The sequence below is a fragment of the Pinus tabuliformis genome, chromosome 8, assembly GCF_031772625.1.
Source record: "Pinus tabuliformis cultivar Carrire ecotype Pingquan chromosome 8, CPIR1, whole genome shotgun sequence".
In the NCBI taxonomy this organism is placed as follows: domain Eukaryota; kingdom Viridiplantae; phylum Streptophyta; class Pinopsida; order Pinales; family Pinaceae; genus Pinus; species Pinus tabuliformis.
In genome coordinates this window covers 337075859-337101782 of record NC_142294.1, presented here as the reverse complement: position 1 = coordinate 337101782, position 25924 = coordinate 337075859, and the positions used below count along the sequence as shown (strand labels likewise).

The 25924-nt window shown below is 34.9% G+C and overlaps 1 pseudogene; it reads left to right on the top strand.

Moving 5' to 3' along the window:
• The first annotated feature begins 2463 nt into the window (after positions 1-2463).
• Positions 2464-24504, top strand: LOC149235507 (potassium channel KAT3-like; annotated as a pseudogene).
• Positions 24505-25924: the final 1420 nt, after the last annotated feature.

Here is a 25924-nt window from a genome sequence, read left to right as displayed (position 1 = left end):
ATATGTCTTATACTGACATCCCAATTTTGTTTTCACTATTGAACATATATATATATATATATATATATATATATATATATATATATATATATATATATAACAATAATTTAGTTATTTCTTAGATAATATTTTAGTATTTAAATTTTTTCTTAATATAAAAAAGCTTTCTACATATATATAGATATATATATATACAAAAGACAGTGTAATATTTTTTTTGTTAATTTATTGTAAGGTATTAAGATGTTGGTAAAGATTTTCATAAGTAATTAGAAAACTATGAACGTAATATTAAGAAACTAAGTAATATTAGTAATTGATATCGTTTCAAACTAGGAATAATGACTATGTGATTTATCCTCCTCACTTAATAGAGATATATATAAATAAATTATGGAGGTTGGAAGAGTACCTCTAGCACAAAATTTAATTTAAACTAAAAAGCCATTGTCATGCCCCTATAGTCACCCACATTTAGTGTAGATGGCCCATCACTATAGGTTTTTGGTGTATCATGATTCATTTCATCTCCTCGATTTTCTCAATATCTATGTGATTATATACTACACCTCACTTTTTATATTTCATGATTATTAAAATTCATTTTTAACACTTAGTATGTCAATAATCATTTAATACAATTATGCCTTAACATAACCAATATGCAAATGATATGAATGAGAGTAATATTATAGAATCAACAACTTAACTGACCTAACAGTTGTCAAATATTCAAATGTGTTACAATCAAGTGAACTCTAGTCTCGTGTAGCAATTTAAATTATAAGAGCAGACAATTCATACAAACCTATCACCAAATTTCTTATTTGATTATATTAATGCCATCAATTGCAACTTTGCCATAGATCAAAATTGTTTCACTTGATAGAAATAGTTAGTACTCTTATATGCATGCAATGATGAAGAGTTAAGTTAATTGAAGGAAAACAAGTTAAGTCTAATATTATAAGCCAAGTGAGTCAAAGTTAAAAAGGTAATGCCTTGCTAAGAAAAGATAAGTGAAGGAAAACAAAAATGAAAATTTATGTTAAAGTAAGGTGAGAAAAGTTTAGTTAAAGTGTCAAGTCATAGTATGCATGAGGAAAAGAAAGTTAGAGTTTGAATGATTCAATATTTATAAATTTTAGTGCTTATATACTCATGATTACGTCATTGTAATGTGAAGTAAGAAGAGAGAATAGAAGTAACTAGGTGGATGTATATGTGAGAATAATTAATGAATAGAAATTCTTTATTCAAGCAAAATCTTGTGTACTTATTTGCCTTTTGTTTGCATGTTTATCTTTGCATATAAATAACAAATGGTATGAGAGCAAGGTTTAGAAAGGTCTCAAAGAACCATAGGAGTTAATAAGTTCATTAGCTACTTCCACTAAGAGCCTTGGCTATTGTGAGTAGTCTACAAATCAAAGTTTGCATTCATTGGTCCATAATTAGAAACTAGATCTCGTTAAGAGTTTGTAAAACCAACTACTAAAAGATTAGGGTGAGTATCCTATACAACCACTGCCATATCAATAGGAAAGATCCACTACCACTGACCAAAGAAGGAGTCTCCACCATAAGTTGTAGCCATGAGCCTCCATAAGAATCTACATAGAAGATCTTAGCAAAGTTGCTAGTAGTTGTTGGGAGCCACTGTTAAAGTGAAGGTTAAAATGTTTAGTTTTAAAAATAATCAAGTGTATGTGATGTTCATTTCTAGAAGGCTGACACAATAACGAAAGAAGGTAGAAGACAAAAGAAAGACAACAACCATGGGTCACAAAGTAAGACTGAAGCAAACCGAGAAAATAAATCAAAAGGAAGAGCCAAAGTATTTTAAAGAGCTCATAGAGGTTCTCGCCAGAGTTGAGGCATCTAAAAGATAGGTAGATGAAGAAGAAAATTTGGAGGATGAATAGATCAGGATAAATCAGCAAAACTTCCAAAATTTACTCGTAAAAATTTAATTTTTGGGAACTATCAAAATGAAAAAATCTCTTCGATGTAAATATTTAATTAAGTACGATCTAATAACCCATCTGATGAAGTATGTCATACCTTAGTATTCGATCCTATAAAACATGCATTGGATGAGAAGTCCTTGTGCAAGTTATGAAAAGATACATCTTCCTAGGAAGCATGGAAGACCCTAGAAGTAGAATTTGTTATAATGGAAAGTGACATAAAGGAACAAATTAAGTTACAGTCTCTTGAAGAATCAATAAAAAGTCAACTACAGGTCTGAGCATAAATGAGTAAGCCTATAGGAGCATAACAAAGCTTGGAGAATACCATACAAATGTGGATGATGGTCATAAAAACTATAAAAGTGAAACCCATCATGAAGACATGCATATGGATAAAGAAGACACAAAAAAGATTGCAAAGTGAGAAGTTGAAGCCTCTACGTGTGAAGTACAGTAAAAGCATATAAATGCTTGAGAACCCCACTGTAACATGGAAGGTGAAGATGATGGTGAATCCGACTATGATGAGACAGATGTGGATGGTGACTAAAAAGTGAGTTGTGAATTGGTGAATCCAAAATAGACCTTGTTAATGATGGTGAATCATCCAATAAATAATTGAATAACATGTGTGATATAGCTGGTATGGTTGTACTTGATGATGACCTCATTGCATCAGAGTTTGAGGCATTTAAGTTTGGGAATAACAAAGATATTTTTTCATATGAAGTAATGGTTTGTATAGTTGAATGTGCATCTCTCTTGAATCCAACAACAAATGATGAATTTGGTTAACTTGAAATTGTTAGTGAGCACATGCATGCTCAAATATTTCACCACAAAGTCGATTAATATTATGTCAATGAAATATATGGTCTCTTTTTCAAAACAAGGATTGATTGTGGAAATATGGAAAGTTGCATGTTGATGAAAAAGTGAAGGTTGAAGCTATAACTATAGCAGCAAGTTGTAACAGCCCTGGTAAAAAATACATGTAAAATTTAATAAAGGTAAAATAAGACCTTAGTCATGGGATACGTATTCCAAGTTGAATGTTGCCTGAGAATATCCTAGTGGGTGTTCATTTTGGTTTATTAATGTCATGGAAATTGGAAATGGATATCGCAAAGGCTTTGGAAAGGCATGAGACATTTATTGGCATTTTATTTATGAAAATAATGTAAAATAGGAGAAAAGGGAGGTGATAGGTCACACATTGCATGTGAGGAGGAAAATGAAGGAAAATAATAGAAAAATAAAGAAATTAGAGGCCTTATTGATAAAAAGTATTTTGAGGATCAGTGGGTAGCTTTTGCACAAAATTTTGTTAGTGTAGTTTTGGAGCTCTCAGTATATTCTCTCTCTCATACTCTTGGACACTTAGAGTTTTCTTAGATAAACCTTGGACGAGTGTGGCATACTTGGGATTTGGAGCAATAAGGCAAAGAAAAAGAAGGAAAGTGTGGGAAGACAATGGGACCAACAACTACAGCAAATTTTTCTTGTAGGTACTGAGCTGCATGTATGTTACTCTTACTAGTTTTGGAATGCATGGCATATGCATGTGGATATTTGGTTATTATTTGTCATTGGAATGGAGGATTTCCTATATTGACAATCGTTTTACCTAGTCTTTCCATTTGTTTAATAGCGATGGTGTTGTGGGTTTTACTTTTGTTTTCTGGTTGGCTTTCTTGTGCCATTGGTTGTGGGTTGAGTTATTAGTTCCTAGAAGCCTTGGTTGGACAAACGCTCTGGAGGCCCTATAACATCTTGGGTTGAGTTAGTAGTCCTCGAATCCCTAGTTGGACAAACACTGTAGAAGCTCGAAAACAGTTGTGGGTTGAGTTACTAGTCCTTGAATCCATGGTTGGAACAAACACTCTAGAGCCTTGGCCAGCTTGTGTAGAGACCAATATGGTTATGGTTAGTGATGTTTGACCATGAGGTGGAATCATCGGTTGAGGTTTGAGGTGGTTTGGACTTTGGAAGCCCTAGTTTGGTTTTGATTGATTTGTTTTATGAGATCCTACATTCATGCTTGGAATATGGCACGAGGGTGATTGACTAAAATAAATATTTGGTTTGGCCTAGTCTATTGTCGGTGGTTCTTGGAGGTCCCATACTTGGTTGGCCTATGAAATCATCAATAAGAGCTATTTCTCCTTGGTATTTTATGGGTAAATATACTTTTTTATATGTGGATTATATGGTTGTTATATCAGTTATATTTATGTTAGTTATATGTTGGTTATGAGTGAGTTTTAAGACAATGATAATATATGGCTCTCATCATGTTTTGGTTAATGATTGAATGCATAATGACTATATGGATTAATAGATGGTAATGCAGTTATTATGATGAGCCATCAATGCTTCTTAGTGACTCTCAGATACGTGTGAAACCCTTAAGGTCAAGTCTATTGTTTTAACCTATATAATGCATATTTGTGACTTGTTTGATGAACTGCATGTCATGGCTAGTAGGGGTTCAACCAAGTACTTGTTAAAGTATTTGAATTTTTATCATTTTTTTTATGTCAATTCTCATTTCTAGAAGTTTCATGGACTTCTAGGTAGTTTCCTGAGTCCTGGCCTTGAAAAAGTGGCTCAGAATCCAGAGTCACTGGCACAAAACTACCTAGGAAAGTAACCAGTCGCGGGCATGCATTGTTGTGGGAGTAACTTGAGGTTCTCAATCACATGCATTCCCATGTCAATAGATAGACCTAGCTTTGATGCAGAAAAATGTCAGTTTGTATAAAGGGTTGGTCACCTAGATAGGTTAGATGGCTCCTAGGGGTTTTGTTGCATGTGTAGAAGGTTAGGTTGGTTGTGTTTTGTTGGTTCCACTTCCTTAACTAATATATAGGGATTTGAATCATATCGTAGTAAGTCTTCGTCACATGTTTACCCCGGTTGGCTGGTTACTTGGGTAAATGTGTGAGGAGGGTGTTGCAGAGTGGTATCAGAGAATGGTTTCATTCTCCTTGGATGATGTCTAGTTTCCATTCCCCTTGCATGAATGTTTTATCATATGTACATGTCGGTTGCATTTAGGTCCTTGTGCTTGTGGTCTATGTGCTTGTTGTGTATGTATGGCATTGGTCATGCTTGTAGTGGTGTTGCCATGTGCAAGTTGATGGTGCCATCGTTGAAAGTATTTTTTGTGAGTGTATGTCGGTCATGCATCATTTATGTGTGTCAATGTTTATACATTGTTATGCATACTTTTACTAGATCATGGTCATTGTGCATGAAGTCATGGTATGTGGTCAGCATAGTCATGCATTGGTAACTAGATAATGGCTGAAAATATGCATATATGTTGATCTCATCATGCTTATATGTGTGTGTGTGTGTGTTTGTGTGTATTATGCTAATATGCTCGGTTTTGAAGACAAGATATCCTCGCTAAACTATACTAAGGTACATTGCTTTTTTTATGATTTGTTTTAGCTGACATAATATACCTTGCGGGAAGAATAGACTAAACATGACTAGCAAGATGGTAGAATAAAAAGGTTCTCCCTATGAATCGGATGAACAACGTGGTGTTGGGTGTAACAAACCCTCCTAGGTCTGTCCAAAGTAACCATGCCAACTAGGGTAAACATGCGATTAGAGGCTACTATGATGGGATTCAACCGCCTATGTGTCCTTAAGGAAGTGGAATCGATGAAAAATTAAAAACAGTCATCCAACACCATCAACAACTCCTTAGGAGACAACTCAGCCATGCAGACAGCTTCTCCCGGAGTTCCACTATTGTTTTAGAAAATTAGGGTAGATTAACGAACCCCAGCAGTAGCCCAGGTGAGTCATAATGCTTCCCAACCTTTAGCCAACAATGTTGGTCCCTAGGGTAATGCTCTATGGGCCATTAATCTTAGAAATTGAGCCATTTTTGTAGCCTAGACTTCCAAACCTCTGCCCAAAACTTATTGGAACCTTTTGGAATCATTAAAAACATGATAAAAATTCCAATGAATAAAACTCAAGCTCAGAATTTGGCCTGAGCATCCCCAATTGGGACTGAAATTATCTCAAACACTTGGCATCAATACAACCTACAAGTCTAAGATAGAAGATGGAGCATAAATGACTGAAATAATTGATGAAACATAACCAGAAGGATCATATCCTTCTCCAATGAACTATTATATCATCAATGAGGTCTTGTATCCATTAATTTAATAATTACAAGTAAATACATAAAATAACTATGACATGAACTAGTCATTTAACCATGCTTATAACTAGCATAAAATGATACAAATATAAAAGATATGGCATTAATTAAATCCACATATAAATCAGTCCACAATTAAGATATCTTAGCTGTTATTAATCATAGGCATATTCGACTAGGTTTGGGACTTCCACATACCACTCAACCATAGACATGGCTGAACCAAATCTCTCTTTCACCCAGTAACCCCCGTTCCATATTCAAAGCATAAATATGGGATTTCATAAAAAAACCATTCCAACAACAACCAAGGTAATCCAGAGGCTAAACCACCTCCACCCTGATCAAACCATGATCACACCAAGACCAGTGCTCCAATCACCACCAAACCAAACTTGGAATTCCATCCGAAATCCGTCACTATCCTTGAGAAATTTTCCATCTCCTTGTCTCTCAGGCTTTACTGCAACCCAAACCAGATCACTAGGCCCTAAACTGAGATTAGTCTCTTAGGATTTACCACAATACAAACCCAGATCACTAGGCCCTACACCAAAACTTCTTCCTTAGGCTTTACCATGTATCTTGACAAAACTTGTCAAGGGATTCCTAGGCCTTTGGGAATGTAACTTGAGACCACCTCCACCCTAGATTTGAAAATCCATCCAACAAACCAAAGTTCAAAAACTAAATAAACATCCGAACACCATGGCATCTAGAAAAATACAAGGTTAGGCTGAAATCCATTGTCATAACCTAGCAAAACCATGCCACTGATAGCAAGAGAACCATACACTAATATACAAAGCTACACATGTTCAAACTAGCTAGGAAATCACACATGTAAAAGGGTACTTGCAAGTATTCATGCTAAAGTTGCTTGATCCTTCTTTCATTTCTTTTTTCCTTCCTTCCTTTTCCTTTCCCTTGCATGCTTTTCCTTTCCTTTTTTCAAATGAGGGTGCTCTAAGAAACTCTAAGTGACCAAGAGTGAGAGAGAGAATAGTGAGATAGATATATAGCTAAACAAACAAAAGTTTACCCACTGATCCTCATAAGCCTTTTTATTAATGAGACCTCTACTTTCTTCATTTTCCATTATTTTCCTTCATTTTCCTCCTCACATGCAACATGTGACCTTTCACCTTCCTTTTATCCTAATTTCCTTTATTTTCATAGATAAATGTGCCAAAAATGCCTTTTTTCCTTTTAATTCATTTTTTTTAGCCTCTGCCATTTTTCCTTAGCCAAAACACACATCTAGTGATGCACACTAGGATATTTTCCCAACATTCAGCTTGGAATAAGTGTCCTTTAACCATGATCCTATTTTTCCTTTATTAACTTTATTACATGAAATTTTCACCAAGGTTGTTACATTGGGCACTCTTCTAACCTAGAAGATGCATTGAGGAGTTTGAATGTGGAAATGAAGAGTTGCGAAGCAGATAATGATAGGACCATGTAGGCATAGGAGAAACACGTAGAATTCAATGGAGTAGTTCTTCAGAGTTGTGATAAGGGGATTAAGGGCCACATTATCATAACCCATAAGAACTTAAATAATAACAACTAAATTCCCTATCCCCTTAACTCCAAATCGATAATCCCTTAACCCCTACACTCATAACTCATAACAAATTAACCGATTGATCCCTTAATCCCCAAGTCACTAGCCCCTTAACCGCTAACGCCTAACTTAGTATCCATGAGCCCCTTAAACTGTAATCCATTATCCTATTAAACCTTGACCCTTAACCCTTAACCCCTAACCCCTATACTCATTAACCCCTAACCCCTAATATCTTTCTTGGATGGTTACATGCCATAATGTTTTGGCGATATCAAACCTTCTTTAATCTTGATGTGATTTCCTTTTCTTGGAATACTACAACCCCCAAACATTCTAATCCCATGTGTTCACCATGCATTGTCTATATATGTTGACATTGTTCAATGTTTAAGGCATATCTAAAACCAAATTACTCACAATAAATCACTCATAACCATGAAACTAACAATTTGCACATCAATTATTAACTATCAATTCTTCAACTATTGACTATGATCCCAAAGATATTGAGAAGTAGAATTAGACGAAAAAAATATAGTAAATAAAATATATCAAAATGATCTCATCCATCCATAGTATAACTTAATATATCTATATAACCATATAGTAAAACTTAATTCACATGCAATCACACAATAATTTATAGGAACACAAGTTAGGAGTTGTGCCCATTCAATGAAACTACAAATTTATTTTCTTACCATTCCCATTTCTACATTCTCATGATAAATGGATCTATTTATACATTATGAGACAATCAGATACAAAACTCTCCAAATAAATTTGAATCCCCTAAAAATCAAACAACATCGTAAATTCTAACTAAAATTGCTAAAATTTTGTATCCTAAATATGCAATTAGAAATTCTATAGAATATAGGGCAACGAAGAAACCAACTTCCTCTTCTGTAAATCTCTAAGACCTTCTCAAGGACAAATACAATTTCTGAAATAAATTGTTGAAATTATGCACTGGCATCAATAGCTACCAATGTATCTTCATAGGCCAAACCCTTTAGCAATAGTAATACCAATGTCATTTACCTACAAGGAACTCACATAATTCTCTCTTAGATGCTACCAAGCATGATAATTTTTAGTAAAATGGATGTTCACCCTACAAGATTCTATTCTCATGGTCTAAGATAAGACATCCCTCTATGTCACCCATGATTGCTGCATTAATGGTACACTATTAAAGAGAAACAAACCTTAAATGAATCATTCCTTATGTCTAGTTTCATTGATATTATAGGAGAGTTCGTTGATCAGGTTTTGTAATTTTTCATCATACTCTTCAGAACTTTCTCCAACCATTTTCTTAATCTCCTTCAACTTAGTGATTTTTTATTTTTCAATGTTTAGCCTCTTGGACTTAGCTATAAATAAGACCTTTAATTCATCCAAGAACTTAGCTACACCCTAGGGATAAATCAATATGACCTTCATGCACCACTAGAGAAGTTGCCCCCACAATGTGGTTAGGAACTTTATCAACTTAGAAACTAGCACTACAATCCTTTTCACCCTCCAGATGAATCCACATAAGAACCAATGTGGTTTTTCATCACCATTGTTGTTCATAAAGTTCTTGGAACTGCTATAACCATGTCGTTGGTTGGATTGTTAACCAAGATAAAACATTATGGATGTGTTTGAATAATTAGGCCTACTCCCCCACTTGAACTAAAATTCAAACATAACATATGCCACTTCTACTTGTATTCCCACCTTCATTTTGTTCTCACGACTACTATGTCCCAAATTATTATGAAAAGGCGCTTTCAAGTCAAAAGTAGAATAAAAAGTTGGGATTATATCTAGGATTTTAAAATTGATAGTATGGTTGGTTTGGATTGGATCCACTTTTCTTAGGCTATATCATGTCTACTACTTCACCTTCCTCTAACTCAAACAATTAGAACAAACTACTAAGCATTTTTTCCTCTTCTTTCTTTTTGATGATATCTCTCTCCATAAGTTAATCAATATCTTACAAATTGGGGCTTCCTTTTGTACAATTATGATCTAGCTAACTGAATGTGCACACCACCTTGTGCCATCACTTCTTTTTTCTCTTCCAAATTTCTAGACATATTATCCCCATCTGTTCTTCTCTCCAAGCTCTTTCCAATTTTTAAATCCCCCTATTTGAAAAAATATTTAGTATTCTCTTGACACCTTTGAAACCTTTTGAATTCTTTTACTTGGGCCTCTATGTTTCCATCCTCATTAATACTCATTTTCATTACCATATTATTGTGATGAATCCCCTTCATTCTATTCATCCACCACTTCTTAATTATTTCATTTTGATTAAATCCTATTTCCCTCTTTAATGCATGTGCTTCATCCATGGAACCGTATTCCCTTAGTTATTTAATATCTGTGAATCTATTCTAGGTCGCCTCCGAGCATTGGTGTTTACACTTCCATGGTTCGAGAACTAAAAGACACGTAATCCTCTTCCACCATAAAATTATTTATTCATGTCACAATCTCCTTAACCAACCTTTTATGAACTCCTTTCTTGAACTACTCCTCTTCTCTTGATTTTAAAGAACTAGTTCAACTATACTACAATCTCAATATTCTAAGTCTATATGGTAATTAACCCAAATATCGTTTTCTCCCGAGACTTTCTAATCGAACTACTATAACATAACCAGATTATGGTCATTCCATTAGATCTCTCTTGTTATTTTCAAAGCCTCTTCCTTAGGTTACAAATCAAGATTATCAAGTTCCATGTCCTCTAGGGCATCTTTCTCAGCTAAGTTTTCCACTTATGTTATGATTTCTTCATTAGGCGAGGGTTTTTCCTTATTTTCCATATTATATAGGAGACATAGGGTACCACTATATTTTACATATTAATCAATGTTATGCCAATGCTAAGTTATGTAGCTTTCAAGACCCTAATTTGTAGACTATCTTGATTGTTGATCTTTGTCATGATACATCTCTAAAACTTGTGCCCTTCTAAATTTGAGATTCCATTATTTTCCCCTTCATCAATCTTGTGAATGTCTATTTGATGTAAATTTTATATTGGTTAACTTATTTGTAATGGGCATATAATGAAAAAACTACAACAAAAAAAATACCTTTAAGAGTGGTTTGGGCTTGCAAAAGTCTTTTCAAAATTGTCTCTAAAAGTTTTTTAGGGATTTAGTGGTGGCTTTTTAAAAGTCCTTGGAAAGTCATGAAAATTGAATATTTTTTTTCTTTTGACCGGCGGCGGGGGTGTAGGGGGGAGCACTAGATCCATATAATATAAGAAAATATCACATAGCTATTTTGCAACATATCACCACCACTTACAAGATTAAATCAATAAACATCAATTGTCACTAGATTTATCTAATTTCAAAAATCTAGCATAATCCTTTTGCACCATTTACAAGATCAAACACACAACTATATAAATTGCATACACGAAATAAAAATGCTCAAATAATTAATAAATTTTAACTTTTCCTTATTATAATGTATTTCTGCATTAGTTTTTATCATGCCAAATAATAATTTTGTTAAATATCAATAATGTTAACAAAATTATTTCCAAACAATAACATACTAAGCCAGTATAGATTTTCCACTTGACCTTCCATTTAGGTCAAGGAACTTTTAACTTTTCCTTATTATAAGGTATTTTTGCATTAGTTTTATCATGACAAATAATAATTTTATTAAATATGAATAGTGTTAACAAAATTCTTTCCCAAAAAATAACATACAAAGCCAATATAGATTCACCACTTGACCTTCCATATAGGCCAAAAATGACCCTTGTATTCTTTTAATGGCCAAAAGCTACAAGAAATTGCAATCCCTCATGCAATTGAAATTGATGGAAGGACCAAAGATAAAATATCTGGGGAGGACTTGCATAATGTATGTCCAGTGCCCATATTTGATTTTGTTTACATTTGATGTTGATATTTGATTATTCTCACATCTGGTGTTCGATATTACCTTGAAGAAACAACGCAACTATACAATGATATTAATTTTAAAAAATAAAGTTTGAATTATCACCTTTCTTTAAGATGAAAGATGTTTTTATTTTAAGGCTTTGTTTTGGTTGGGTTGTTCTCTTTTTCTTTTGTATGGAAGGTGATAATGCGAAATTTTCACTACCCAGCAATAGGTCTGCCCCTATGCTCTCTCAATCCAAATCTAAATGCGTCGTCTTTCCTATAGACGGCCAGTGAATAATCTCATTTCTCTACATATCATCCAACCAGGACTTCGGTTGTTTTTCCTATGGCACAGAGGAGGGTTTCCAAGTTGGACTTCGATTGTTTTTCCTGTGTCATAGAGTAGGGTTTCTAGGTTGGACTTCGACTGTTTTTCCTATGGAACGGAGTAAGGTTTCCAGGTTGGACTTCAGTTGTTTTGTCTGTGGCATAGAGCAGGGCTTCCAGGTTTACAATTGAAACCTGTTCAAAGATACCTTTATAAGCGTCTTAAAAAATGGCGGTATTTTTGTTGTGCAGATGTTATTCCGATGTGATATTTTGGCCCTCGTCAAAGGTGTTTCGAATCCCCACTACCCACCCAATAAGGTCATGATTTGGGATGATCATCAGAGCCACCGTATTAGGGAATTATCATTCAGGTTTGTGGTTGGACTCGTGAAGCTAAGACGGAATCAGATTACGGTGGTGTTGGAGCACAAGAGTTTTGTGTACAGTTTTGTGGATTTGAGGTTGGTGCATCATATTGAGATGATCCAAAAACCTAATGGTTTGTGTTTTGTTTCTCATGCTCCCAATAGCTTCATGTTGGCCTACTCAGGCTTGCACCGTGAGCAGATGAGAGTCGAGCATAATGGCCTCGAGAGGACCAGATTTGTAACAACCCGTGACTCTCGCATCACCTTCTTTGCACTCACCCTTGATGGTAGCTTCATTGTGGCTTCTAGTACAAAAGAGACTCTTATAAGAATCTTCAACACAGTAGAATCCACTCGATTGCAAGAGGTATGGCATGCATATCTACCTATTCTGTTGGAAAAATTTATGTTGGCCGTTAAAATCCCCATGAATCCTTAGTTAAAGTCTCATGCCTTGAAGTGGAATTTAGGATTTCTATTAAAGCATAGCGGCATGATTTCTTAGAGAATGGATTGTTGAGCGTAGTGATTTATATTGAACTCTCTTTGCTTGCAGGGTCTGGCAAAAATTCTTAATCGTGCTAGTGATTTACTCGGCATGGGTTTCACCGTTTGAATTTGCGTTTATCTAGGAGCTGAAAGGAGGTTTACTTTTTACACACCTCATTGTAGATAGATTTTATGCAGTTGAAATTATTACGACATTCTTCGTAGCTTACCTTCACAAAATAACATACCTACTAGAGGACAAATGCCAAAACATTGCTAAACGAATAGTTGATTTTTCAATTTTCAAAAGCATGGAGTAGATGATTAGTGGCATTCTTTCATGGAATCTGCTTGAAACCTACAATAAATAGAAATTTCACTCTCCATAAAGAATTATTGCATCATCGTCCTTAGTGACACGAGTATATTTTCACATGGTTCATATTTGATGTCTATTCAACAATACCCTTTTAGGCAGCTAGTCTAATATTCAGAGGGAAACTTGGGTTACGGTTCAATGCCCTTAATATGCTACACCTCTGGCATTTAAGGTGGGTAAGTACTATTTTATCAAGACTATAGAAGAATATCCGATTCAACTATTTATGGACATGATGTTTTAAGCTTTTTTTTTGTGCATGTTAACACCTGCAATTTCATTTTGCTTGAATTTATTGGAAGACAATATTTAATTGCAAATAGTATTGACCAACCTAATGAATTTGAAACTATATTTTCTCAACTGTGCAGGTAACACTTTTTGAAGTTCACTGTGCTGCATGCCTTTCATATATGCTTGCTACTAGATATCATGAGCCAAGTAGGGCATGGATTGGTGTTGCATTTCGACATTTTATGAAACAAATCCTTTGGATTTTCTATATTATTGCAATCTATTTTTCCATTAGCACTCTGACCACTATTGGATATGGAGACCTGCATGCTAAAAATATGAGAGAAATGATATTTGATATTCTCTACATGTTATTTAATCGGGTTTGATTGCATGCTTGATAGGAAACATGATAAATTTAATTGTACATGGCACAAGTTAGAGCATGAAATTTGTAAGGAATATATTTTTAATAGATTTGTGTATGGAAAAGTTATACCTACATATACTCTCTTTTCATTGGATAAATGCTAAGTCATATGAGGATTTAAATTTCATTTTGATTGTAGAGGGACACAATTTACATAGCTTCAAGATTTGCTTTTAGGAATTAGTTGCCACTTCAATTGCAACATCAAATGTTAGCACATATATGCCTGAATTTCAGGACAAAGGGATTGCAGTAAGAAGAAACATTAAATGATATTCTAAACGCCATCTGTGCAAGAATTGCAAACGTCTTGTTTTTTCCTATTGTTGATAAATTGTATCTTTTTCAAGGACTGTCACATGATTTTCTTTTCCAGCTGGTAAGTACTACCCAATTATGGTAAGGATACCCTACTTTTTGTCTTTTCTAATGGGCTTCAATACAACAAATTGAGGAAAAAATAACCTAATAGTCACCCTCTACTTGAAAGGTTTCAGAGACGAAGGCAGAGTACTTCCCCCCAAAGGAAGATTTCATTTTCATGAATGAAGCATGCACAAATTTTTATGTGTTAGTGTCTTGTGTTGTGGTAATTATCTTTCTAAATGCTACAGAGTCTAAAATTTCAAAAATTTTAGCTGGTTCACTTTATTTCTTTTTGCAAATGTGTGTCTTGAAACAAAGAACTGCAACAAAGCATTGTAAATGTTAATGTGGAGCTACAATAACATTGAAATATTGTTTCATTTTGTAGGACATATTAACACACAAAGACAAGGGTAAAACAAAGCAGGCAAGATATATTCTTTTTAAAGGAAAGTGATTATTGATGCTCTTAGTATCCTCTTGGTAGGAGAGTCATTACATAATAAGCATGAATATTAGAATGTTTGCATCTTCTCTACAAATAAATTTGGAACAACCATCTATTTCACTTTATGTTTTAGTCACATTAGAAAATGCGGGGTATATAAATGACATATCTCATTCCAAATGACTTGTTTGTTTTACCCCCGACATTACTAGCACATGCCTTGTTTTGAAATCACAAAACTAAGTGAGCCGGTTTCTTTGTTGTAAACTCGACTGCTACTGTATTCCAGATTCTTGGGTAGTCCCAACATTAAAATTCATAATTCTCATAATTAATGTTTCATTCAAAAATAAATGATAGAGATAAAGAATGTTTCACTTTTATTATGAAGAAGATTTTATGCACATGTTTTTTTTCATTAGGATTTATTGAATGGACCGTTGAGGTCCAGTGATTTCTACAGGAGCCCTAGGCTACCTCCAAATATTCTTATCGGATAAGGTTGGCTGATCTAAACATATTGGAGAATTCAATAGTTGAAAATATATTTGATTTTCTTAGGCCAAGGGGTTTGACAAATCTCGGTCATCCATAAGATTGCAATAGCCTACACCCAGACAATTCTACAATTGGAGGATCTAGAGAGGTATGAATATCTAAACTAGTTAAAACTAATTTATATATCCAAGATCTTTGATTTCTTATATATAAGCATCTGAATGGTTATCCAACTTCATATTGCAACTAACAATCTTAAGTAGACTCGTACAGTAGCATGAGATTTTGAATCAACAATTTTTTAATGCCTACACCTTGAGTGCCACATTGCAATTCATGATGCTAGAAGAAATTAGAAAATTCTACTACATTGCAATTCATGATCTTAGGGAAAACGGGAAAATTTCACTACATGTATTTAATGAGTATGTATAAAGAGGTGATTCTAGATTTCATGTTAGATAATAGAGTGGAGAAAATGTGGACTAATATGGATGTACTAGTCTTCTTGATACTCTTAATAGGACTTGTATATCATCATGCAAATATATCAATATAAATGAGCATAGAGTTTTATTTTCGTAATCTATGATACAAAACTATAACAAAGGGAATGGAGATACTTATCTACTCATACATATTGGGAAAATATGAAATTAAATTGCTTGCAATATACATGAAGAAAGGTGAAAATTCTCTTTATCAATTGAAAAACATCCAACATATTTTAAAACCATTTTGTTGTCAAGAGGTTATAAAAAATACCCACAATAAAACAAAATTGAACCACTTATCTCCTCAATCCAACTTTCACATGGTATCAGAGTTATTTATGTGATTGTGATTCTTAGGGATTTGCGACGTAGGAAGAAAGGAATAACAATCAGAGGAATTCAAACTTAATTTTAGATTTAGGACTCTGTGCAGACAACCTTAGGTGTGAGGACAGATTGGATGGAGAAAGTAATATCAATCAGTCTATCGGAAGGAATTAAAACTAATTTTTAGATTAGGGAGTTTGTACAGCTAGCCTCAGGTGTGAGACAAATTTTATGGTGCCTCAAATTTCTTATGATGAAAGGTGAGAGTTACATTTCTACTAGAAGAGAATAATCTCAAGGACATTATGACTCTGGTTATAGATCTATAGCACTCGAAAACTCAGGAAAAAAGGGAAGTAAAGGTGAAGTGGATGACTACATATGATGTTATATTGGATCATTGGATCAATTTTATATCCAAGAAAAAGATGGTGAATGAGATGTTTGATGGCTTACATTTTCTACCCTAAAGGGTTTGTCACTTGGAGATTAGGATTTTGTGATAGAACAATAGAGATTAACTAAACTAGTTGTTGGAGATGCTATTGGGAACTTTGGCTGATTTCATGCCCACGGTTGTATTGTTCAGTTCCTCCTAGGTAGGGCACACTAGGGACCATATCCATCAAAGTGGAAATGCATCCATTTGGTTTCCCTACAAAGTATTCCTTGGAAAAATAATCCTCGAGGGGTTAGTTCATGTGTATATATTTATATTTGGTAACACATAGGATTAGGTTTAAGGGTAGATGGCACAAATTGTATACAAAAATTCGTAGGGAACTTTGATTGTGAAAGCATATGATATTGAATGATGATTCTTAGGAAAGAAACTATGACAACCATGTCATCTAAGGAAGTCATGCAATTGCAAACAATATAAAGTGAAGAAAATATGATAGATTATTTTGTATGATTAAAGAAGAGAATTGGATCTTGTCCCCCTGTATTATTTTTTTGACAAGTTTGCAACCAGTTCATACAACCATTTCAGCTAAGGAATTCATGCATCTAAAAGCAAAATAAAGTGTAGTAAATATGGTAGCTTATTTGCATGATTAAAGAAGAGTCTTGGATCTTGCTCCCTTGTATTATATTTTTGACAAGTTTGTGACCAGTTTATATTGATGTTCGCATATGTTGAACTACATTTTGTTAAGGATATGCTTCAAATACTATAGGATCTACGTTATGCATTGTGTTCAAAATTTGCATCTACTCGACTAATTGCTCCCAAGATTGGGTATTTTCTTGTTACCATCAAATACCTTTGGATCTGAGGTAGAAAAAGTGCTTATTTCTTACGATTCTAATGATATTTGGCACTTGTGCCAGTGTTCTTAGTAACTTAGAGGGAGGAAGAGGTTATTCTCGTATATTCCATGTTATGTTGGACTTCAAAGGACCAAATAGTTTTGAGCTTTGACTTCAAATGACTAGGTAGTTTTGAGTGGACAGAGCTATTATGTGTTCTTAATTCAAACATGTTACTATCTTTTCTTGATTCGAGTAAGAAATCTCGTTTAAAACAAGATTTTGATTTGGAGCAGACAAAATAATATAGTTTGAAAGAGTATTTTCATTTGAGAAAGGTGTAGGTACTTTTTGATCGCCTCAAGAAAACACTATTAAAATGAAATTTTAATCATTGGTATCAAATACTCTGACTATTTCAATACTTGAGAGATTTGAGGCATGAAACTTTCCAAGAAAAAAGTCTTCCAACTCAACTATTCCAATGCTCTGTTCTCAAGACTAGAGAAGAATATTCGACTCAAGTATTTATGGACACTTGTTTTAAGCTTGTTTCTATAAGTTAACACCAACAATTTCATTTTGCTTGAATTTAGTGGAAGGTAATCTATAATTGAAAATAGTATTCACTAACATAATGAGTTTAAAACCATATTTGCTCAACTATGTAGGTAACACTTTTTGAGGTTCACTATGCTGGATGCCTTTCATTTTTGCTTGCTTCTAAATATCATGATCAGAGTAGGACATGGATTGGTGCTACATTTCCACATTTTATGAAACAAAACCTTTGGATTTTACTATAATCTACTTTTCCATTACCATTCTGACCACTGTTGGATATGGAGACATGCATGCTAAAAGTACAAGAAAAATCATATTTCATATCATCAACATGTTATTTAATCTGGCTTTGACTGCATACTTGATAGGAAAAATGATATATTTAATTGTACGTGGCACAAGCTAGACCAAGAAATTTGTAAGGAACGTATTTTTAATAGATTTGGGTATAGAAATGTTATACCTACATATTCTCTCTTTTCAATGCAAAAATGCTACATCATATGAAGAATTGGCTTTCGTTTTGATTGTAGAGGGACACAATTTAGGAAGCTTCAATATCCTTTTTTTTACGAATTAGCTTCCACTGCAATTGTAAGATCAAATGTTGGCACATCTATGCTTCAAATTCAGGACAGTTGGATTGTAGCAAGAAGAAACATTAAATGATCTTCCAAATTCCATCCGCATAAGCATTGAAAACGTCTTGTTTTTGTTCTGTTGTGTTATATTCTTTTCATGACTAGCCCCAGTATTTAAGCCAGGGGGTTAGATGGGGAGTTGAGCTCCCCTTCATTCCGTCGGGCGTAGCGGGGGGGTCACAAGTGGGGCGGCAGCCCCCCCCCCCCCCCCCCCCGTCGGGGGCTTTGAGGGTGGAAATATTTTTTGGACCCTATATTAGGTTGATGGACCTACCTGTGCTTTTGTATGTGGATTTTGCACATGGTTTTAGGCGCGATGGTTTTCAGTGTATGGCATTCTGTACATATGGTCAAGGGAACTATAGTTATGTTCTAATCCTAGGTAATGGATTGGGATTTATGGTTGCTTCGGCATGTATATATATGTATTGTAACATTGAAAAGAACATAATGAAAAATGAATCTAGTAGTCTCGGTTTTGGGATCGAGGGAAAAATCTTTGTGTATAATTGTTTTAGGTGTTATGATCTCGCCATTGTTTTTTTTTTTTTTAAGAATTTGTATGCAGGTAATTTTTTTACAGCGTTAAAACCTACATTTGGTATCAAATTTGTTTTGGCTTCAAGCGGATGCCTTTGCTACTAAGGGGTTTTGCTCAGGCTTGTGGTAGACTCTGTTTAGTGGGAGATCTACACGATTGATTCTACTAGTGAAAGAAGATGGTGAGCAGTGGAAATATAGAGATCGACAAATTTAATGGTCAGAGTTTTGAGTTATGAAAACTCAATATGGAGGACCTCTTGGTGGATAAAGATCATTGGATTGTGGTAGATCTAGGTACTAAACCAATGGCGATGTCCGATGAAGATTGGAAGAAGTTGGATTCGAATGAAAAAGCACAATATGATTGTGTGTCTCAGATTCAATATTGTTGAATGTATCAGGGGAAGCTACGATGAATTATTTATGGGGCAAGTTACAAAATTTGTACCAATCTAAGTCTCTGCTGAATAAATTGTTCCTACAGAAAAAATTGTATAACCTGAGGATGAAAGACGGTGACTAGATGATAGAGCATCTAAATTCATTTAACATTATGGTCATCGAGTTATTGTCTGTTGATATTAAAATTTTAGATGAAGATAAGGGCATCAATTTTTTATGTTCTCTACTAGATTCATGGGATAGCCTAGTTGTTGCAATAGGTAGCAATGCAACTGCCTTGTAGTTTGATGGAATAGTCTCATCGTTGCTAATGGAGGAGATGAGACGAAAAAATATGGAGAGCCAGAAAGGTGATGACTTATATGTACGAGGATAGTCCCAGAACAGAAATAAAAAAAAGTCCTCAAGTGGAAGATCTAAATCTAGAGGGAGATCTAAATCTCCAGAGAAACCTGTAAAGGTTTGTTGGAAATGTGGAAAGGAAGGGCACTACAAAAGGGACTGTAAATCTAAAGCTCCTGAGAAAGGAAAGGGTTCTGAGGATGCTCCTTCTGTAGAGGCGAAAACCACCTGAGATGAACGTGGGGATGTGTACTTGGCTTCTTCTTCAAGCACACATGTAGATCATGAGGCACGGTTGATTGAATGCAGTGCATCCTTTCACTTCACCCCCCATAGAGAGTGGTCCTGCGAGTATGAGAAATATGATGGTGGAGATGTCTTCCAAGGGGATGAGAGGAAGGCTATAATCATTGGTCGTGGAAAAGTCATGTTGAAGTTGCAAGGTGGAAGGATTAGAATACTTCCGGGTGTTCTCCATATCCTTGCATTAGCGAAAAATCTGATTTTTGTAAGAAAGCTAGATGATATAGGTGTAAAAATAATGTTTGGGAAAGATACCTGCAAGATGGTTCAGCGAGCACTGGTATTGATGCAGGGAGTTTAGATTGGAACTATGTACAAGATGTCAGGTAGCACTATTACTGTTGGGTGCAACAGTTCTATGGTTCTTGAAAGTGGAGAAGAAAATCTAGTGGTTTCTGGATAAAAGACCATGATATGGCATCAAAGGCTTGGAGACATTGGAGAGAAGGGCCTTTGAATACTTCATGGTAAAGGCATGGTAAAAGGCATGTCTAATAGCTCTCCGGATTTTGATTTCTATGAAAATTGTGTATATGGGAAGCAAAATCGTTTGACTTTCCCCTCTGGTGGTAAGAGGACGAAACAAATATTAGAGCTTGTGCACAGTGATGTGTTTGGACCTATGTCAGTTCCATCACTGGGTAAGTCTATGTACTATGTATCATTTACATATGACTTCTCAAGGAATACATGCATATATTTCCTCACGAATAAATCTCAAGTCTTTGATAGGTTTAAAGAATTTAAGGCTCTGGTGGAAAACCAAATAGACAAGAAGATCTTTAGGTGCTGAGGATAGGTCACAGTGGAGAGTTTTGTAATAAGGAATTTGAAGAGTTATGTAAGAAGTGTGGTATAGTATGACAGAAGACTACTCCATACATGCCTGAGAACAATGGAGTTGTAGAAAGAATGAACGGGACATTGATGGAAAGGGCAAGAAGCATGCCCAGTGGTGCCGAGTTAGGATAGGAATTCTGGGCAGAGGTGGTGGACACTGCATGTAACCTGGTCAATAGATCATCTTCATCAGTGTTGGAGGATTAGACTCCATAAGCGGTATGGACTGGTAAGAAACCATCTCTTTCACATATGATGGTATTTGGATGTGATGAATATGTACTTGTTCCAAAGGAGAAAAGACCAAAGATGGATAGTAAATCTGAAAAGCACATCTTTATTGGGTATAAAAATGGTTGAAAAGGTTATAAGATTTGGAACCCAGTAGCAAGGAAGGTTGTCTACAGCCGAGATGTGGTGTTTAGAGAGCTGAAAGATGTTATTAAACATGAAGCCTCACCAAAGGAACATGAGAAGATATAGTTTGAGCTAAAGGAGGAAGAATCACACTCTACAACAGAACATGAATCAGAAGATGAAGAACCACAAACTTCAGCTGTGAGAAGATTAGTTCGAGAAACAAGGCAACCAGAAATGTATAGTCCATCTGATTTCTATTCAAATTTTTCTCTATTTATTACTAATGATGATCCCAGAACTTTGAAGGAATCAGTAGATTCAAAGGATGGAAAACTCTGGAAAGAGGCCATGGTTGATGAAAAGACATCTTTGGATAAAAATGAAGCTTGTGATTTGGTGGAATTGCAGGCTAGAAGGAAACCCATTTGTAGAAAATTGGTGTTCAATAAGAAGATGAATGCAGAAGGAAAGTTGGAGAAATACAAAGATCGGTTGGTAGCAAAAGGTTATTCCCAGGTTCTGGGAATTGATTTTGGTGATATTTTTTCTCTTATTTCCAAGGTAGCTTCTATTAGATTACTTTTATCTGTTGTTGCTGCTTTTGCTTTTGAGGTAGAACAGATGGACGTGAAGACAACATTTCTTCATGGGGATCTGGAAGAAGAGATCTACAAGAAGCAACTTGAAGGATTTGCGGTGAAGGGTAAGAAAGAACTAGTATGCAAGTTAAAAAAAGTCTTTTTATGGGTTGAAATAGTCCCCAAGGATGTCGTATCCGAAATTCGATACATTTATATGGGGATTTGGCTTCACCAGAAGAAAAGAATACCACTATGTGTATTTTAAATTAATTGGTGACCGTGTTATTTATATAGTCTTGGATGTGGATTATAGGTTGTTGATTGGAAATGAAAAAGAAATTATGCAGGATTTGAAGACCAAATTGTCCTCCAAATTCGACATGAAAGATCTTGGTGCTACAAACGATATTTTGGGCATAGAAATTAAATGAGATCGCACAAAGAGGAAGCTCTGGTTATACCAAAGTAAGTATGTCGAGACAATATTGCAGAGGTTTAATATGAAGGACAGTAAACTTGTGAAGGTGCCTACTCCTGTAGGTGTAAGGTTATCTGCTGAAGAGTGTCCCAAGATACAAGAAGAGGAGGAGGACATGTCCCATGTTCCATATGCAAGTGTAGTTGGTAGCCTGATGTATACGATGCTCTATACTAAACCAAACATTGCACATGCAGAGGGAATATTGAGTAGGTTTATCTCAAAACCAGTGAAGGGGCATTGGATAATAGTGAAGCAGGTTTTCATGTATTTGCATGGCACTAGTGATTATGGTTTGTGCTACCAAGGAAGACAAGGATTGGATAGAGTTTTGGACATATGTGGCTTTGTTGATGCATACTGGGCAGGATATATGGATCAAAGATGATCTACAAGTGGGTATATGTCTAACCTATTTGGAGGTGTAGTCACTTGGATGAGTAAGAGACAATCTGTAGTGGAATTATCAACTACAGAGGAAAAATACATGGCATCAACCCATGCAAGCAAGGAAGCAGTTTGGTTGTAGAGATTGTGTTCAAGTATGAGGTTAGTACAGTGAGCTATAAGGATAGACTATGACAACAAAAGTGCAATATTCTTGGCAAAGAACCCTGGTTGTCATTCAATTGCATAACACATTGATGTTCAATATCACATTGCGAGGATATGGTAGAAGACAAAAAGGTGTTGGTGGTAAAGGTGGAAAATTTGAAGAATAGTGCAAATGCATTGACAAATTCTGTGAGCACTAAGAAGTTCTCTTGGTGTATAAAAACAATGGGTGTCATAGGGCTCGATCAATGACTAAGCTCTCCTATCGTCCCTTGTGGAAGGAAAAAAACAAGTAGGAGAATGTTGGGTTGTGTTATATTCTTTCCACGACTAGCCCTAGTAGTTAATCCAAGTGGTTATAGGGGCGACAGAGCCCCCCCTTCATTGCACCGAGCAGAATGGGGAGGTCACAAGGGGGCAACCCTATATTAGGTGGGCAGACATACCTATGGTTTTGTGCATGGATTTCGCACATGCTTTTGGGCGCAATGGTTTTCGGTCCATGGTATTTTGTAGATCCGGTCAAGGGAACTACGTTACGTTCTAATCCTAGGTTAATGGATTGGGGTTTATGGATGCTTCGGCATGTATATATATGTATTTTAAAATTGAAAGGAACATAATGGAAAATCAATTTCGTAGTCCCCATTTTGGGATCCAGGGGAAAACGTCTCTGTATATTTTTTTTATGAGTTATGCTCTCGCCATTGTTTATTTTCTATTTTTAGAATTCGTATGTAGGTAATTTATGTATAGGGTTAAAACCTATAGTTTTTTCCAGCTGGTAAGCACTACCTAATTATGGTAAGGATACCCTATTTTTTCCTTTACTAGTGCGCTTTAGTACAACAACTTTGAGGAAAAAATAACCTAATAGTCACCTTGTACTTGGAAGGCTTGAGAGATTAAGGCAGAGTAATTTTACCCAATGAATATGTCATTTTAATGAATTAAATACCCACAGATTTTTACGTGTTAGTGTTTGGTGCTCTGGTAGGTATCTTTTTGAATGTTACAGAGTATAAATTTTCAGAACTTTCAGGTGGTTCACTTTATTTCATTTTCTGAATGTGTTTCTTGAAACAAAGAACTGCAACAAAGAGTTGTAAATGTTTATGTGGAGCTACAGTAACATTGAAATTTTATTTCGTTTTGCAGGAAATACTAGCAGACAAAGACAAGGGTAAAACAGAGCAGGTAAGCTATTATTGTTTAAAGTAAAGTGTTTATTCATGCTCTTAGTATCTTCTTTTTAGGAGAGTCATTACATAATAAACATGAATATTAGAATGTTTGCATCTCATATACAAATAAATTTGGAACAACCATTTCTTTCACTTGGAAAATTTGAAGTATATAAGTGACATATCTCATTCCAAATTACTTGTTTGTTTTACCCTATGCATTAGTAGTGCATACATTGTTTTGAAATCACAGAACTAAGTCTGTGGTTTCTTTATTGTAAACTCGTCTCCTGGTACATTCTAGATTCTTTGGCAGTCCCAACTAGGAGATGTTTTTGGAGAAATTGGAGTGCTCGGTTACAAACCACAACAACACACAATGCGTACAAGGAGGCGTTCTCAACTTTTGTGACTGAATCATAGTTCATCATGAATAGTGTAAGATATAATAATGATATGGAATTACCATCACGAACAACCTTTTGCAGGTTTGCAAGCAAGAATTATGATAAATGTGTTGAGTGAACTTACCATAGTAAGTTTTTATAGAAATAGGTTCAATTAAATGTATTATTGTAATGTCTTGGTTAGTATTGTAGGAAAACATAGCTTTATGTTGATATGACTCTAGAAATTTAAGGAACTGAAGGAACCAACTTTTGGACAACTTTCAAAAGACATAGATCGATTACTAGCAAAAGGAAGAATGGATGTACCTATTAGTCTCTGTTTTGTTGCTTCAATAGGGTATGCCCTTCTAATGGACTAATTATTGAAAAGAGGGATGGATCCTAATTAATCATACAATAATGGTCAAACACCCTTGGTATATTACAAAACTAAAATTAATTTTGATCAATAGAGTTTCATGGTCTTCGCAACACTTTCTTTACATTTTTGTGGTTCCTGACTTAATTACATCTTTTCATTTGAAAGCATACACTTTTATGAGCGGGATAACCCATTAAAAATATCTATTTTGTTTTGTTTTGTTATAAGCACCTTGTTGTAACAAATGGATTTAAAGATTCTATCAACCTTCTTTTAGAATATGGAGCAGATGTCAATAGCAAGAGTATATTCTCCCCTCCCTAGTGCACTCATTAGTTGTTTTCCCAATCAAGGATTTTATTTCTTAATATAAACATTTGTTCTCAAAATTTCTCTAAAGCTCAGTAAAATCAACATATTTTTAAATTTCAAATTGTTTCCACCATTAATAAAATAAAGAATTTGACCATATTATATTTAACATTTCATAGACTTAACAGATGAAGACGGAAGCAAGACTAGGCCAACATAAACGGATTTCCACATTATTTTGTGAAAATGGTGGAAATATTTTGTCCAGTACTGTTTGCAGTTTCCTCTGCACTGTTGCACAAAATAAGGATTTGGATATGTTGAACAATTTACTAAGTTATGGAGAAGATACAAATGAAAAAAATGGAGATGGGAACACATCCCTCCATGTTTCCATCGGTGATGGATTGAAAGAGGTAGTGAAGTATCTCCTGGACCATGGAGTAGACATGAATAAAATAGATTGTAGTGGTTGGACACTAAAAGCTTTGGTTGAAGCATCAAGGGGATGAAGAAATATGGGAGTTATTTCAAGAAAAGTCTTAGTCAACATATTCACACTTAGGTTTATCTATCAAAGATTCATCTCTCCCATCAAACCTAGCTGAGAAATATCATGCGGAGATCATGAACCCTTTAGGATATGGAGAGGAAAATGACATTCATCATTTCATAAATAAAATTTCCACTCCACCTAATGGATTGCAGAGGAAAATAGTTGTTAATATTCACAATTCTCATTTGGGTATAGCCACGATGCCTTCCAACAC